The 18,833-nt window shown below is 46.1% G+C and overlaps 1 long non-coding RNA gene across 1 annotated transcript in view; it reads left to right on the top strand.

Moving 5' to 3' along the window:
• Positions 1–18,386, top strand: part of LOC142248901 (uncharacterized) — a 34,744-nt gene extending 16,358 nt beyond the window's left edge. The window contains exon 3 of the long non-coding RNA XR_012724956.1: positions 18,225–18,386. This is a non-coding gene — a long non-coding RNA (uncharacterized LOC142248901). The remainder of the gene's footprint in view (positions 1–18,224) is intronic.
• The last annotated feature ends 447 nt before the right edge of the window (positions 18,387–18,833 follow it).

The raw sequence follows: 18,833 nt of genomic DNA, 5'->3' as shown, positions 1-18,833 counted from the left end.
GTGCACACTTCCGGTTCTATTCTTTCACCGCGCTCGCATTGTACTGTATATTGTATACAGTATACCACTGTACAGTACAGTATATACTATATAGCACGTCTATCAATTTGTATTTGTGGATACAGTATTGTACTTTCTGATTGATAAAAAGTGCAGCACATTGCTTATACTGTACCTCCCGCACACCAACAATTTTATTGTAAGGTTAAATTGCAGTTTAATTTGCTTTATTTGTTTTTTTTACTATACTGTACAGTATTCTGTATTAGTGTACTGTAATTTTATATGAATACAGTACATTATTTTGTATTACTGTAATAGGTTTGTAAAAATACAGTAAATATTTTTGGGTTGTGGAACGAATTGTCTGCGTTTCAATTATTTCCTATGGGAAAATTCGCTTTGGTATAAGAGTAACTTGGTTTAAGAGCAAACTCCCGGAACCAATTATGCTTGTAATCCAAGGTTCCACTGTATCTGCAATGTCTGAACTTCTCCTAATTGTTAGCCGATGGTCCCCTTGGATTGCGGTGTAGGGTGGGGTCTGTGACACGGCCGCCCTTCCCTTCGCCCTCTCCCCCTCGCTCGCTCTCCGCTGCTGTCATGCTTTGCTTTCTATACCTGTCAAACAATCTATTATCCTGTTCCTCTTTTCCATACTCTTCCTATTATCATCTCTTTGCTTGTCACACTCTCTCTGCCGCGTCTTCCACAAATTCACCTGGAGATTAGCGATAGGGAATTAATGTATGTCACTATTCTTACCAGGCGCACAGTGACACATTTACCGGAAATATCACACACGGTGAATGGAGCCGCGGACTCACCTTTGTTATGGATTTTAGATGAATTTACAGATTTATGGAATAATAAAATCAATTGTGTTCATAATATAATACACAATATTGCACAAGGAAATGAAGGCACTTCTTCTTTCTTGTGTTTCTGTGTAATTTTGGAGGTACTTTTTATTTACTGTCATTTAATACGTGCATTTTACCTGATATCCAAAAATAACAAGACAAAGACTAAAAAAATTGTAAAATGTTATTTCCTCATAAGCAATTGAAAGTGAGAAAAAAAGAAAGCAAATTATTCTGTTCAAATATCACAGAATGCGGTTTTCAAAGCTAACGCTACTGATGGAACGGTCCTAACAGGAAAGGGAAGTATAAAAAAAGGACTGATACATTTCCTTATTGGTGGATCCACTTCTGGTTTTGGTAACAAAAGTGTATCAAATACTACATCTGCCGGAAAAGCCTTAAAGAGATATTCCCAAAATAATAGTTACCCTCTCTGGTAGTGCCAATCATCACCAGTTACGAGTACTGAGCACCCGAGCATGGCAGTGCCCGCTCATCACTAGTTATGAGTACTAAGCACCTGAGCATGGCAGTGCCCGCTCATCACTAGTTACGAGTACTAAGCACCTGAGCATGGTAGTGCCCGCTCATCACTAGTTACAAGTACTGAGCACCCGAGCATGGTAGTGCCCACTCATCACTAGTTACAAGTACTGAGCACCCGAGCATGGTAGTGCCCGCTCATCACTAGTTACGAGTACTGAGCATCCGAGCATGGTAGTGCCCACTCATCACTAGTTACGAGTACTGATCACCTGAGCATGGTATTGGCCGCTCATCACTAGTTACGAGTACTGAGCACCCGAGCATGGTAGTGCCCGCTCATCACTAGTTACGAGTACTGAGCACCTGAGCATGGTAGTGCCCGCTTATCACTAGTTACGAGTACTGAGCACCCGAGCATGGTAGTGCCCGCTCATCACTAGTTACGAGTACTGAGCACCTCAGCATGGTAGTGCCCGCTCATCACTAGTTACGAGTACTGAGCACCCGAGCATGGTTGTGCCCACTCATCACTAGTTACGAGTACTGAGCACCCGAGCATGGTAGTGCCCGCTCATCACTAGTTACGAGTACTGAGCACCTGAGCATGGTAGTGCCCGCTCATCACTAGTTACGAGTACTGAGCACCCGAGCATGGTTGTGCCCACTCATCACTAGTTACGAGTACTGAGCACCCCAGCATGGTAGTGCCCGCTCATCACTAGTTACGAGTACAGAGCACCCGAGCATGGTAGTGCCCGCTCATCACCAGTTACGAGTACTGAGCACCCGAGCATGGTAGTGCCCGCTCATCACCAGTTACGAGTACTGAGCACCTGAGCATGGTAGTGCCCGCTCATCACTAGATACGAGTACTGAGCACCTGAGCATGGTAGTGCCCGCTCATCACTAGTTACGAGTACTGAGCACCTGAGCATGGTAGTGCCCTCTCATCACTAGTTACCAGTACAGAGCACCCGAGCATGGTAGTGCCCGCTCATCACTAGTTACGAGTACTGAGCACCCAAGCATGGTAGTGCCCGCTCATCACTAGTTACGAGTACTGAGCACCCGAGCATGGTAGTGCCCGCTCATCACTAGTTACGAGTACTGAGCACCCGAGCATGGTAGTGCCCGCTCATCACTAGTTACCAGTACTGAGCACCCGAGCATGGTAGTGCTCGCTCATCATTATTGGAGATAACTCTTTTCGGTTTTGCCTATAGACCATGAGAATTGCAGATAAGGATGAGATATCCTACTCACTGCCCCTGATGTCGGCCAGGCTGCTTTCATGAATATCTGGAGGATTTGTCCCCCGCCTGCAATATATGTCATTATTTTGAATGGCTGACATGTAATGTGACCGCTGGATTAGAATGGCTTTTCTTTTTACTGCTTTGCACCTATTTGTTTTTTGTGCCAACTTTCTCTGACTTTTTGGCTTTCAATAACAAAATAATTGTCAGATTTGCAATGTATGAAATTCACAGCATTCCAGGAACTTGTCCGAGGCTGTTATAGGAGGATCAGACACGAGACAGAACGACATGTGAGGAAATGTCACATCTCATTACCATAACAATGCTCTCCCGGGTTAACAATAAACTGTTTCTATAAAAAAGTACAATAGAGGGAAAAAAACTGCAGCTTTGACAGAGACGACTTTCCACTTGTTAATTATGCAGAACCAAAAATAAACAATGTCAAAACTCTGTCAAAAAGTAAAAACCGAGATCAGATACATGAAAGTAACATCAGCGAGAGCCGCGGCCTCCGGAGAGACGCGTTTTGTAAACAAATTAGACATTTGACACAAAGCGGGAGATTTCTTCCTGCTCAGATTGTAACAATGTAACAATGATTGGGATAAACAGCGCCGTGACGTGGTAACATTTTCATTCCCAGCGTTTAATTATTAATATCTTCATAGTTCTGAATTTTTTGGAGCCTGACAGAATTTTTAAAGTTTTTTTTGTCCTCAAATTTCAAAATGCAATCTGCCTACATTATCATGTAGCGCTTATACCTGATGAGGCCGGTGTGCTTACTGAGAAAATCTCCGACAGAATGGCCGTATAATGCTTTTTGAAAGTTTTACCTCTTGATTTGACAATACGCATAGTTCCAGCTATCAGGGTTATACTGCCATTCTCATATAGATTTTCACAGAAAGTACACCAGCCCCATCAGGTTTAGGATCTATGTTAGGCTAGGTTCACATTTCCGTTGTTTTAAATCCGTCAGGTCCGTCAATGCGACTGAGCGACGGATCCGTTGTTTTTTAGATGTCAACTGACGCAACGGATGTGTTAGGCTAAGTTAACACTTCAGTTGTTTTGCATCAGTCACATGCGTTGCTTGACGCATGTGACTGATGCGTTGTTCAACGGATGACAACGGTGACAAAGAAAAGAATTTCTTTGTCGGACTCCGTTGTATGCTGGGGGCGGAGTTCGGGGGGGGCGTAGCTCGGGGGGGCGGAGTTCGGGGGGCAGAGCTGAGGACGTCAGTGCCGCGGTCTGCATGGCTGGGGACAGGTGAGTGAGTGAGTGTGAGTGTGTGAGTGTGTGTGAGTGTGTGTGTGTGTGTGCGTGTCTACATGCGTGTGTACACATGCGGAGTGCGGGAGGGGGCGGAGCCGAGTGGTGAAGTGTCGGCCTCCTTGCACACTGTATCCAGGGTAAATATCGGGTAACTAAAAGCAAAGCACTTTTTGCTTGGTTACCCGATATTTATCTTGGATACGGGCTCCGTGGACCCGTAACCACTGTAAATATCGGGTAACTAACCAAAGCGCATTGCTTGGTTACCCGATGTTTATCCTGGTTACGGGGGCAGGGAGCCAGAGAGCGCATGCGCAGCAAAATCCTACGGATCGCGCTGCTCAAAAAACGTTACATGCTGCGTTGCTCCCGCCCGGCGGTCAGTTAAAAAATGACTGACCACGACGCAGCGGATGCAACGCAGCATCATCAGTCACAATCCGTCACTAATAGAAGCCTATGGGGGAAAGCAGGATTCCTGCAAAATATTTTGCAGGATACCGTAATTCCTCAAGGCTATGGATTGTGACTGATGCAAAACAACGGAAGTGTGAACTTAGCCTTATTTCACAGGATTCCGTGCACAGGAATCCTGTGAAATAACTGATCCATCGCGTCCGTCAGGCTAAGTTCACATTTCCGTTGTTTTGCATCAGTCACATGCGTTGCTTGACGCATGTAACTGATGCGTTGTACAACGGATGACAACGGTGACAAAGAAAAGAATTTCTTTGTCGGACTCCGTTGTGTGTGGGGGGCGGAGTTCGGGGGGCGGAGCTGAGGACGTCAGTGCCGCGGTCTGCATGGCTGGGGACAGGTGAGTGTGTGTGTATGTAATGTGAGTGTGTGTGTATGTAATGTGAGTGTGTGTGTATGTATGTGAGTGTGTGTGTGTCTACATGCGTGTGTACATGCGGAGTGCGGGAGGGGGCGGAGCGCGAGTGGGCGGAGCGCGAAGGGGTGGAGCTGAGCAGGGCCGTAGAGCTGAGGATGTCAGTGCCGCGGGGACTGCAGGGCTGGGGACAAGTGAGTGTGTGTGAGTGTGAGTGTGTCTGAGTGTACACATGCGGAGTGCGGGAGGGGGCGGAGCCGAGTGGTGAAGTGTCGGCCTCCTTGCACACTGTATCCAGGGTAAATATCGGGTATAAGCAAAGCACTTTTTGCTTGGTTACCCGATATTTATCTTGGATACCAGCTCAGCGCGGGCTCCCTGCACCCGTAACCACTGTAAATATCGGGTAACTAACCAAAGCGCATTGCTTGGTTACCCGATGTTTATCCTGGTTACGGGGGTGGGGAGCCAAAGAGCGCATGCGCAGCAAAATCCTACGGATCGCGCTGCTCAAAAAACGTTACATGCTGCGTTGCTCCCGCCCGGCGGTCAGTTAAAAAATGACTGACCGCGACGCAGCGGATGCAACAGAAAAACAGGATTCCTGCAAAATATTTTGCAGGATACCGTAATTCCTCAAGGCTACGGATTGTGACTGATAGAAAACAACGGAAGTGTGAACTTAGCCTTACGTCCACTGTGCGTCCATTTTTTGACGGATTCGTCGTGATCCGTTTGTGTTTGGGACAGCCTAGTGGGTGTGCCAAACATGCTGGGCATGCTCAGTAGAGCATGACGGAATCCAGCACCATAGAAAACATTACAAGCGTGATGGATTGCGACGGATTCCTGCGCGGTGCGTTAATTTTGACGGCTCAAAAACGTTACATTCTGCGTTGTTTCCGCCCGGCGGTCAGTCCAAAAACGACTGACAGCGACGCAGCGGATGCAGCACAAGGTCATCAGTCGCAATCCGCCACTAATACAAGTCTATGGGACACAACAGAATCCGCCAAATGGATTCCGTTGTTTACCAGAGCCGCGGATTGTGACTGATACAAATTAACGGAAATGTGAACCTAGCCTTAGTCACAATCCGCGGCTCTGGTAAAGAACGGAATCTGTTTGGCGGATTCTGTTGTGTCCCATAGACTTGTATGAGTGGCGGATTGCAACTGATGACTTTGTGTTGCATCCGCTGCGCAGCGCATCAGTCGTTTTTGGACTGACCACCGTCGGAAACCACACAGAATGTAACGTTTTTTGGGTCGTCAAAATTAACGCACCGTGCAGGAATCCATCGGAATCCGTCAAGCTTGTAATGTTTGTTTATGGTGCTGGATTCCGTCGTAATCCGTCTTATGATGGAATCCAGCGCTGGATTCCGTCATGCTCTACTGAGTATGCCCAGCATGTTTGACACACCTACTGGGTGGTCCCAAACACAAACGGATCACGACGGATCCGTCAAAAAACGGACGTACAGCGGATGTAACGGAGGCGACGGTCCGTTTTTTCACAGGATTCCTGTGACACATCCGTTGTGTCAGTTGACATCTAAAAAACAACGGATCCGTCGCTCAGTCGCAATGACGGACCAGACGGATTTAAAACAACGGAAATGTGAACTTAGCCTTATAATATAGTCAGTTTGTATTGTGAAATCTGATGATGAATGAGTTTTAAAGATGTTGTCAGGTCCCTCTGTGTAAATAGGAAGAAATGAAGAAATGAATAAAAGCTAAGAATGAAAATCCCTCGTCAGGTCAGATCCACCTAGCATTTATTTATATAGATAATTTGGTTTTAATGCAAATAGAATGTTATGCAATAAAAATATGTTTAAAATGTTTCCAATTTTCTAAAATACTGTTTGAATTCCTCAATATTTTTAGAATCTCTGCTTGCTGTCAGTGAACAGAAAACATATTATCTCATCCAGGGAACAGCGGTACAGATCTAATACTACAGCTGATCGTTGCTTTCAATTGTCTAAAGACTAGACTGTGAAGTCAAAATGAAGACCCTGTAAGGGGCGCAATCCATTTTTGATAATTAAAACCATCAATATTATTTCATAGTTACATAGTTACTTAGGTTGAAAAACACCTAGGTCCATCTAGTTCCCCTCTTCCACCAGTTCTACATTTTGTCCCTAAGTCACTTATAACCAACAATGTTGTGTACTGAAGAAATCATCCAGCCCTGATATAAAGCTGTTATAGTATCTGCCATTACTTCCTCTTGTGGTCGGCATTCCACAGTCTGACTGCTCTAACTGTAAAGAACCCTTTCCTATTTAGCTGTCGGAATCGCTTTTCTTCCACTCGCAGTGAGTGCCCCCTGGTCCTTAGTATTGTCTTTGGAAAAAATAAGTCATGTGCCAGTCCTTTATATTGACCACACATGTATTTATACATATAAATGAGATCTCCTCTGAGAACTCTTTTTTTTAAGATAAACATATCTAACTTTTTCAACCTCTCATCATATGGGCGGCCTCCATTACTCATCATACGGGCGGCCTCCATTACTCATCATATGGGCGGCCTCCATTACTCATCATACGGGCGGCCTCCATTACTCATCATACGTGCGGCCTCCATTACTCATCATACGGGCGGTCTCCATTACTCATCATACGGGCGGCCTCCATTACTCATCATACGTGCGGCCTCCATTACTCATCATACGGGCGGCCTCCATTACTCATCATACGTGCGGCCTCCATTACTCATCATACGTGCGGCCTCCATTACTCATCATATGGGCGGCCTCCATTACTCATCACATGGGCGGCCTCCATTACTCATCATACGGGCGGCCTCCATTCCTTGTAATAATCTAGTTGCCATCTTTGAAGTGACTCTAACTTCTGAATGTCCTTTTTAAAATGTGGAGCCAAAACTGGATCCCATATTCCAGATGTGGCCTTACAAGTGATTTATAGAGGGGTAACAATACGTTGGGATCCCGGGATCTAATCTCTCTTTTTATACACCCTAAAATCTTGTTTGCTTTAGCAGCTGCTGCCTGACATTGAGTGCTGCTGCTCAGCTTATTTGTAATGAGAATACCCAAGTCCTTCTCCTGTTCTGTAGTCCCGAGTTTACTTCCATTTAATGTATACGCAGTTATAGGATTGCTCCGTCCTAGGTGCATTACTTTACATTTATCAACATTAAATCTCATTTGCCAAGTATCTGCCCATTCTGACATCTTATCCAGATCGTTTTGTAATATTGTACTATCCAGGTCAGTTTTTAATATCCTACATAGTTTGGTGTCATCAGCAAAGACTGACACTTTACTATCAATCCCATCCACAAGGTCATTAATAAAGAGATTAAAAAAAGTTATTTTTTATGATTACAGATTTAAAAAATAACTTAACAATTAGGCCCTGTGCCCCCAGGAGATCGGACCTGTGGACATTTCTGCAGGAATTTCCGCAGGTTCACGCAGCAGCTCCCCGGAATACGCAGCTATCCATTGACTGCGGTAGATCTGCGCAGTTGTTGCGGTAAATCTGCGGAAACAGTGCGGATTTTGTGCGGAATTCCCGCCCTGTATTTCCATAGTGGAGGAGCGGGAATTCCGCAGATAATTCCGCATGAATAATGGACAAGCAGTTATATGCGACAGCGGGAGATCCGTAGCATTTTCCGCAGCCGCAAATACCACAGCATTGATACAGCACTCCCCAAATACCATAGGATAACATGGGGAGTGTCTGTACTTGTGTAAACCCGCGGATTTATCTGGAAAATCTAGAAAATCTGCGGGTTTTCCGCAGCAAAATCCGCAGTTACGTTCTCCTGGGGGCAGGGCCTTATTGAGGTGATCATCCTGACTGAACTTCTATTAACAGCATTTGGAGACTTTCTTCCTAGCAGACCCATGGGTCCGGCACTGCAGCAGACTGACAGGCGGAGGCGAAGATAGTGAACGCTGTCATCAACAATTTGATTTTACCTAAAAGCATAGCATGTATACTCAGTGATCGCTGCATGAGCCATTGTGAAGGGAGCAGGTGAGCTGTGATATCAGCTATTGTAAATGGTTGATCCTGTATTATCTACTGTATCAGTCATTGTACAGGAGGAGGGGGTGAGTTGTGATATCACATATTCTGAGTTGTGGATCTTGTATTATCTAATATTTATAGAGGTGTTATCAGTCATTGTACAGGAGGAGGAGGAGGTGAGCTGTGATATCACATATTCTGAGTTGTGGATCTTGTATTATCTAATATTTATAGAGGTGTTATCAGTCATTGTACAGGAGGAGGAGGAGGTGAGCGGTGATATCACATATTCTGAGTTGTGGATCTTGTATTATCTAATATTTATAGAGGTGTTATCAGTCATTGTACAGGAGGAGGAGGAGGTGAGCTGTGATATCACATATTCTGAGTTGTGGATCCTGTATTATCTAATATTTATAGAGGTGTTATCAGTCATTGTACAGGAGGAAAACAAAAGAGAGCTTTAGCATAGAACATAGGGCTTTACCAGATAAATGGTGAGTTAGGTAAAATTGAAACCACTTGCCTGGCAGGCACAACTCCGATATAAGGTATAATTTAATGGCGGTTGCTGCAGCTCCACGTGAATAATCTGGAAGGCACTGGAGAAAGAATGGATGTATTGCCGCGCTACCACCAATGCCAAGAAGTGTTGATTAATATTAGTAATTTATTTTACAGGTCAACGCGTTTCTGGGATCAAGTCCCCTTCCTCAGGACCATGGAAATCATCCCTCCAATTATCTATCTATCCCTCTACCTAGCTATCTATCTATCTATGCCTCTATCTATCTATCTATCTATCTATCTATCTATCTATCTATCTATCTATCTATCCATCCCTCTATCTATCTATCCCTCTATTTATCTATCTATCCATCTATCTATCTATCTATCTATCTATCTATCCCTCTATTTATCTATCTATCACTCTATTTATCTATCTAGCCCTCTATATATCTATCTATCTATCCATCTATCGATCAAACCATGGAAATCAACAACAATCCATCCCTCTAATTATCTGTCTATCTATCTAGCTATCTATATATCTATCCCTCTATCTATCCCTCTATCTATATATCTATCTATCTATCCCTCTATCTATATATCTATCCCTCTATCTATCTATCCCTCTAATTATCTGTCTATCTATCTATCCCTCTATCTATCCCTCTAATTATCTGTCTATCTATCTATCTATCTATCTATCTATCCCTCTATCTATCTATTATCTATCTATCCCTCTATCTATCTATCCCATATCTATCCCTTTATCTCTTTATCTATCTATCTAATGTATCCATCCATCCATCTATCTATCTATTTATCAGTACACCCCTCACATTTGTGTAAATATTTTATTATATCTTTTCCTGGGACAGCACTCAGGAGTCAGGATGTGACACTTTGATACAATGTACAGTAGTATAGGAATCACATGACACTTGGAAGGGAAAATGGGTAATTGGCCACAATTTTGCCATTTTCACTTAGGGGTGTACTCACTTTTGTTGCTATGAATGGCTGTGTGATGAGTTATTTTCGCTGTTATACAAGCTACACACTGACACTGTACATTGTATCACAGGGGCAGATCACAGTGTTGACCCATGAAAAGGTTTAATAAAATATTTACAAAAAATGAAAGGGGTGTACTCACTTTTGTGATATACTGTACGCATGTATTATGCAGCACTTTAAATGCTCCAGTCCTTCAATGACGTGTTGCCCTAATTGACATTGCACTTGACTGTGTAGTGTATGCGGCCCCGGCCCGCGCCTGTCATCCCTATTCCCATTGCCATTGGGTCAGTGGCTGATAAGCCGGTTTGATCCCTTTATGTGGCCGCATGTATAGTTTCCTCTACATCCTCAGCCAATTCCGGCTCTGGCTATTGAAAGGACCCCCTAGGAGTGTAACCAGCTCCATTATCTGCTCCCCGGTATACGGCTGCAGTGACATTATCAGCTACTTGTAAACAGCACCTGGCGGATTTTGTGCTCATGGTAAACAAGAAACATGATTATCTCAGAGGAAAATATACAGAGAACTCCAAAATGAAATTTCTGTCTATGAATAGAGAGTTTTAAAATGAAATAACCGGGCATTGAATAGAAATCATCAGGCTTTCCGTTCCTGGAGTGCAGAAGGGCTGCACAAACCTGACTTTCTCAAGCAAGGCTTGTTGGTGGCTTTCCTATATGATATACGTGGTCTTGTTGGTGGCTTTCCTATATGATATACGTGGTCTTGTTGGTGGCTTTCCTATGTGATATACGTGGTCTTGTTGGTGGCTTTCCTATGTGATATACGTGGGCTTGTTGGTGGCTTTCCTATGTGATATGCATGGTCTTGTTGGTGGCTTTCCTATGTGATATACGTGGGCTTGTTGGTGGATTTCCTATGTGATATACGTGGCTTTGTTGGTGGCTTTCCTATGTGATATACGTGGTCTTGTTGGTGGCTTTCCTATGTGGTATATGAGGTCTTGTTGGTGGCTTTCCTATGTGGTATATGAGGTCTTGTTGGTGGCTTTCCTATGTGATATACGTGGTCTTGTTGGTGGCTTTCCTATGTGATATACGTGGTCTTGTTGGTGGCTTTCCTATGTGATATATGTCATCTTGTTGGTGGCTTTCCTATGTGATATACGTGGTCTTGTTGGTGGCTTTCCTATGTGGTATATGAGGTCTTGTTGGTGGCTCTCCTATGTGATATATGTGGTCTTGTTGGTGGCTTTCCTATGTGATATACGTGGGCTTGTTGGTGGATTTCCTATGTGATATACGTAGCCTTGTTGGTGGTTTTCCTATGTGATATACGTGGTCTTGTTGGTGGCTTTCCTATGTGGTATATGAGATCTTGTTGGTGGCTTTCCTATATGATATATGTGATCTTGTTGGTGGCTTTCCTATGTGATATACGTGGTCTTGTTGGTGGCTTTCCTATGTGATATATGTGATCTTGTTGGTGGCTTTCCTATGTGATATACGTGGTCTTGTTGGTGGCTTTCCTATGTGATATATGTGGTCTTGTTGGTGGCTTTCCTACGTGGTATATGTGGTCTTGTTGGTGGCTTTCCTATGTGATATATGTGGTCTTGTTGGTGGCTTTCCTATGTGATATACGTGGTCTTGTTGGTGGCTTTCCTATGTGATATGCATGGTCTTGTTGGTGGCTTTCCTATGTGATATACGTGGGCTTGTTGGTGGCTTTCCTATGTAATATATGTGGTCTTGTTGGTGGCTTTCCTATGTGGTATATGAGGTCTTGTTGGTGGCTCTCCTATGTGATATATGTGGTCTTGTTGGTGGCTTTCCTATGTGATATACGTGGGCTTGTTGGTGGATTTCCTATGTGATATACGTAGCCTTGTTGGTGGCTTTCCTATGTGATATACGTGGTCTTGTTGGTGGCTTTCCTATGTGGTATATGAGATCTTGTTGGTGGCTTTCCTATGTGGTATATGATGTCTTGTTGGTGGCTTTCCTATGTGGTATATGAGGTCTTGTTGGTGGCTTTCCTATGTGATATACGTGGTCTTGTTGGTGGCTTTCCTATGTGATATACGTGGTCTTGTTGGTGGCTTTCCTATGTGATATATGTCATCTTGTTGGTGGCTTTCCTATGTGATATACGTGGTCTTGTTGGTGGCTTTCCTATGTGGTATATGAGGTCTTGTTGGTGGCTCTCCTATGTGATATATGTGGTCTTGTTGGTGGCTTTCCTATGTGATATACGTGGGCTTGTTGGTGGATTTCCTATGTGATATACGTAGCCTTGTTGGTGGTTTTCCTATGTGATATATGTGGTCTTGTTGGTGGCTTTCCTATGTGGTATATGAGGTCTTGTTGTGCCTGTGCAGTGTGTATGTGCCTGTGCAGCGTGTATGTGCCTGTGCGGTGTGTATGTGCCTGTGTGGTGTGTATGTGTCTGTGCAGCGTGTATGTGTCTGTGCGGTGTGTATGTGTCTTTGCAGTGTGTATCTGTCTGTGCGGTGTGTATGTGCCTGTGCAGTGTGTATGTGTCTGTGCAGTGTGTATGTGCCTGTGCGGCGTGTATGTGCCTGTGCAGTGTGTATGTGTCTGTGCACTGTGTATGTGCCTGTGCGGCGTGTATGTGCCTGTGCGGCGTGTATGTGCCTGTGCGGCGTGTATGTGTCTGTGCAGTGTGTATGTGTCTGTGCGGTGTGTATGTGTCTGTGCAGTGTGTATGTGTCTGTGCGGCGTGTATGTGCCTGTGCGGTGTGTATGTGTCTGTGCGGCGTGTATGTGCCTGTGCAATGAGTATGTGCCTGTGCGGTGTGTATGTGTCTGTGCGGCGTGTATGTGCCTTTGCATTGTGTATGTGCCTGTGCAGTGTGTATCTGTCTGTGCAGTGTGTATGTGCCTGTGCAGTGTGTATGTGTCTGTGCAGCGTGTATGTGCCTGTGCAGCGTGTATGTGCCTGTGCAGTGTGTATGTGCCTTTGCATTGTGTATGTGCCTGTGCAGTGTGTATCTGTCTGTGCAGTGTGTATCTGTCTGTGCAGTGTGCATGTGCCTGTGCGGTGTGCATGTGTCTGTGCAGTGTGTATGTGTCTGTGCGGTGTGTATGTGCCTGTGCAGCGTGTATGTGCCTGTGCAGCGTGTATGTGCCTGTGCGGTGTGTATGTGCCTGTGCAGCGTGTATGTGCCTGTGCGGTGTGTATGTGCCTGTGCGGTGTGTATGTGTATGTGCCTGTGCAGTGTGTATGTGCCTGTGCAGCGTGTATGTGCCTGTGCGGTGTGTATGTGCCTGTGCAGCGTGTATGTGCCTGTGCAGCGTGTATGTGCCTGTGCAGCGTGTATGTGCCTGTGCAGCGTGTATGTGCCTGTGCGGCGTGTATGTGCCTGTGCGGTGTGTATGTGTATGTGCCTGTGCAGTGTGTATGTGCCTGTGCAGCGTGTATGTGCCTGTGCGGTGTGTATGTGTCTGTGCAGCGTGTATGTGCCTGTGCGGTGTGTATGTGCCTGTGCGGTGTGTATGTGTCTGTGCAGCGTGTATGTGCCTGTGCGGTGTGTATGTGTATGTGCCTGTGCAGTGTGTATGTGCCTGTGCAGCGTGTATGTGCCTGTGCGGTGTGTATGTGTCTGTGCAGCGTGTATGTGCCTGTGCGGTGTGTATGTGCCTGTGCGGTGTGTATGTGTATGTGCCTGTGCAGTGTGTATGTGCCTGTGCAGCGTGTATGTGCCTGTGCGGTGTGTATGTGTCTGTGCAGCGTGTATGTGCCTGTGCGGTGTGTATGTGCCTGTGCGGTGTGTATGTGCCTGTGCAGCGTGTATGTGCCTGTGCGGTGTGTATGTGCCTGTGCGGTGTGTATGTGTATGTGCCTGTGCAGTGTGTATGTGCCTGTGCAGTGTGTATGTGTATGTGCCTGTGCGGTGTGTATGTGCCTGTGCGGTGTGTATGTGCCTGTGCGGTGTGTATGTGTATGTGCCTGTGCGGTGTGTATGTGCCTGTGCGGTGTGCATGTGTCTGTGCAGTGTGTATGTGTCTGTGCAGCGTGTATGTGCCTGTGCGGTGTGTATGTGTCTGTGCAGCGTGTATGTGCCTGTGCGGTGTGTATGTGCCTGTGCAGCGTGTATGTGCCTGTGCGGTGTGTATGTGTCTGTGCAGCGTGTATGTGCCTGTGCGGTGTGTATGTGCCTGTGCGGTGTGTATGTGTATGTGCCTGTGCAGTGTGTATGTGCCTGTGCAGCGTGTATGTGCCTGTGCGGTGTGTATGTGTCTGTGCAGCGTGTATGTGCCTGTGCGGTGTGTATGTGCCTGTGCGGTGTGTATGTGCCTGTGCAGCGTGTATGTGCCTGTGCGGTGTGTATGTGTCTGTGCAGCGTGTATGTGCCTGTGCGGTGTGTATGTGCCTGTGCGGTGTGTATGTGTATGTGCCTGTGCAGTGTGTATGTGCCTGTGCAGCGTGTATGTGCCTGTGCGGTGTGTATGTGCCTGTGCGGTGTGTATGTGTCTGTGCAGCGTGTATGTGCCTGTGCGGTGTGTATGTGCCTGTGCGGTGTGTATGTGTATGTGTCTGTGCAGCGTGTATGTGCCTGTGCGGTGTGCATGTGCCTGTGCGGTGTGTATGTGTATGTGCCTGTGCAGTGTGTATGTGCCTGTGCAGCGTGTATGTGCCTGTGCGGTGTGTATGTGCCTGTGCGGTGTGCATGTGTCTGTGCAGTGTGTATGTGTCTGTGTGGTGTGTATGTGCCTGTGCGGTGTGTATGTGTCTGTGCAGCGTGTATGTGCCTGTGCGGTGTGCATGTGCCTGTGCGGTGTGTATGTGTATGTGCCTGTGCAGTGTGTATGTGCCTGTGCAGCGTGTATGTGCCTGTGCGGTGTGCATTTGCCTGTGCGGTGTGCATGTGCCTGTGCGGTGTGTATGTGCCTGTGCGGTGTGTATGTGCCTGTGCGGTGTGTATGTGTCTGTGCAGCGTGTATGTGCCTGTGCGGTGTGTATGTGCCTGTGCGGTGTGTATGTGTATGTGCCTGTGCAGCGTGTATGTGTTCAGACATGACTGTGCGCCTTTGTCCTATGTATGTACAGGTTATTGTGCAGGTAATGTATCAATGTGCATATTGTATTATTTTGTACCTAATGTGAATACGCCTGTGAATGTTCTTGTTTTCGCTGGTGAGGACTAATAATGGATGGAGTGGCCCAGACACAGTCCTGCACCGGGGCCCTTCTCCGCCAGTGTCGGCCCCTGATAGCAGCGGCTCCTGTGATTAGTTCTCCTCTTTCCTCCTCTATAACAGTTGTTACCTTTTGTGTAATCACTTGGAGATCCTGCGACTGATTCTCGATGTTGGCGCGAGGCGATCAATGACGGTTGTAATTGCTCACAATTAGCCGGCGCTTTTCTTAAACTCTGTATCTCATTCCTGGAATCCGCTCGGATGTTTTCTCACCCGTCGCCCTGAGGTCTATGAAAACGACCGGCGGCACGAAACACGGCTTATGTGTCACAATGGCGGAGATGATTGGTGAGCGCTCCATCCAGAGATTCTAAGACCTCCCGGGGTTTTCTCATGAGCTGGGAGACATATGTGGGTCAGGATGGAAGATTAACAGACCTGCATTTTCCAAATGGTGCTCCTTTCATGAAGTCGAGAGACTCACAGGCTTTGTGCGCCTAAAATATATGGTCGGTAATTGTCCATCTCCACACCGGAGATTTCCAATCAGTCTGAGAGTAGAGGCATGCATGTGACCTACAGCCGGGACGTGAGTCAGTGAGGAGCCAGGAGGGAATAATGGGGAACACGGGGGCCGGTATAACAAGTATTGAAAGAAAACCAACTCCCTGTTCCCATTGTGAGGATTCCCTCTGGGCTCTCCGACATCACTGCACAGTCTCCTGACGCACTCAGCTCTGCTGCACTGCTGAGCTCTGTAACATTGCTGACATGCTTAGCTCTGCTGCACTGCTGAGCTCTGTAACATTGCTAACACGCTTAGCTCTGCTGCACTATTGAGCTCTGTAACATTGCTGACACGCTTAGCTCTGCTGCACTGCTGAGCTCTGTAACATTGCTGACATGCTTAGCTCTGCTGCACTGCTGAGCTCTGTAACATTGCTAACACGCTTAGCTCTGCTGCACTATTGAGCTCTGTAACATTGCTGACACGCTTAGCTCTGCTGCACTGCTGAGCTCTGTAACATTGCTGACACGCTCAGCTCTGCTGCACTGCTGAGCTCTGTAACATTGCTGACACACTTAGCTCTGCTGCACTTCTGAGCTCAGTAACATTGCTGACACGCTTAGCTCTGCTGCACTTCTGAGCTCTGTAACATTGCTGACACGCTCAGCTCTGCTGCACTGCTGAGCTCTGTAACATTGCTGACATACTCAGCTCTGCTGCACTGCTGAGCTCTGTAACATTGCTGACGTTCTTAGCTCTGCTGCACTGCTGAGCTCTGTAACATTGCTGACATACTCAGCTCTGCTGCACTTCTGAGCTCTGTAGCATTGCTGATGTTCTTAGCTCTGCTGCACTGCTGAGCTCTGTAACACTGCTGACGTGCTTAGCTCTGCTTCACTGCTGAACTCTATAACATTGCTGACACGCTTAGCTCTGCTGCGCTGCTGAGCTCTATAACATTGCTGACATGCTTAGCTCTGCTGCACTGCTGAGCTCTGTAACATTGCTGACACGCTTAGCTCTGCTGCACTGCTAAGCTCTGTAACATTGCTGACATACTCAGCTCTGCTGCACTGCTGAGCTCTGTAACATTGCTGACGCACTCAGCTCTGCTCCACTGCTGAGCTCTTTAGCATTGCTGACACACTTAGCTCTGCTGCAAGCTCTGTAACATTGCTGACATGCTTAGCTCTGCTGCAAGCTCTGTAACATTGCTGATGCGCTTATCTCTGCTGCACAGCTGAGCTCTGTAACATTGCTGACACACTCAGCTCTGCTGCACTGCTGAGCTCTGTAACATTGCTGACATACTTAGCTCTGCTGCACTGCTGAGCTCTGTAGCATTGCTGACATACTTAGCTCTGCTGCACTGCTGAGCTCTGTAGCATTGCTGACATACTTAGCTCTGCTGCAAGCTCTGTAACATTGTTGACATGCTTAGCTCTGCTGCAAGCTCTGTTACATTGCTGATGCGCTTAGCTCTACTGCACTGCTGGCTGGAGACAGAATCTTATCATGTATCTCTATATACAGGGAGCGCCGCCTAGTGGTGCCTGCAGACAGGATCTTATCATGTATCTCTGCATACAGAGAGCTCCCCCTAGTGGTGGCTGGAGACAGAATCTTATCATGTATCTCTGTATACAGGGAGCTCCCCCTAAAAAGTGCCTGCACACAGGACCTTATTATGTATCTCTGTATACAGGGAGCTCCCCCTAGTGGTGGCTGCAGACAGAATCTTATTATGTATCTCTGTATACAGGGAGCTCCCCCTAGTGGTGGCTGCAGACAGGATCTTATCATGTATCTGTGTATACAGGGAGCTCCCCCTAGTGGTGACTGCAGACAGAATCTTATCATGTATCTCTGTATACAGGGAGCTCTCCCTAGTGGTAGCTGCAGACAGAATCCTATCATGTATCTCTGTATACAGGGAGCTCCCCCTAGTGGTGGCTGCAGACAGGATCATATCATGTATCTCTGTATACAGGGAGCTCCCCCTAGTGGTGCCTGGAGACAGAATATTATCATGTATTTCTGTATACAGGGCGCTCTTCCTGTTGGTGGCTGCAGATATAATCTTATCATATATTATATTTTGCTGGATTTGCACAACTGCAATCCCCAGAATGTTTTTTTACCAAAAGTAAATGTTTTCGAATCAATTCACTCATCTCCATTATTGCATTATATTTTTTTCACTTTGTAATACTAGGCCACATAGATAAGCATGAGAAAACATTTTTTTTTCTCATCTCATACATGCATTGAATCTTTACAGTAACAGTGAATATTTCATTTACTGCAGGACTCCACGTCAATGGGGAACGGGTAGAATTTTGTGATTCCTAAAAAATGTAATTGAGAATTATACATGCAAAGGGATCTCTTTGCCGAGGAGCCGAGCTGCGGACGATCCCCTTTGAAGCTTCGCATCCAGTTCACTAAGAAAGGTCAAACCCATTGTAAGTGAAGATTTATTGAACCAGAGAGGAATAAAACTCTATTATATCTTCAGACGCTGCTGAATCGCCCTCTTTCATTCCTCGCTGGGAGTCTATCGCGCATTATTTCCAGGGTTCTGCAATATGTATTGTCTTGTTTGAATGAGAGGGAGAAACACAGAGAATACAATATTTTCTGCATCTCCAGTTCTTCAATAACAGTAACTGTCAAATGAGGTTATTGGGAGTCAAACTCCGCTTTGATCAGGAAAGGTTTAAAAGCTGAAGCCCCCAAAGAAAACTTTTGCACTATAATGAATCCTGGGGATCGGTCACCACTGTCTGCAGCTTTATCATATACATTCTGTCTCCAGCATTTCAACAACTCTGCTTGCACTTGGTGAATGGAAACATTGCTGCTTAGGCTGCTTTCACACTACGTTTTTTTTAACATGCGTCCTGAACATTTTTTT

Source organism: Anomaloglossus baeobatrachus, chromosome 8 (assembly GCF_048569485.1).
Source record: "Anomaloglossus baeobatrachus isolate aAnoBae1 chromosome 8, aAnoBae1.hap1, whole genome shotgun sequence".
In the NCBI taxonomy this organism is placed as follows: Eukaryota; Metazoa; Chordata; class Amphibia; order Anura; family Aromobatidae; genus Anomaloglossus; species Anomaloglossus baeobatrachus.
The sequence above is the reverse complement of the archived record's forward strand: the minus strand, read 5'-3'. Positions and strand labels throughout refer to the sequence as shown.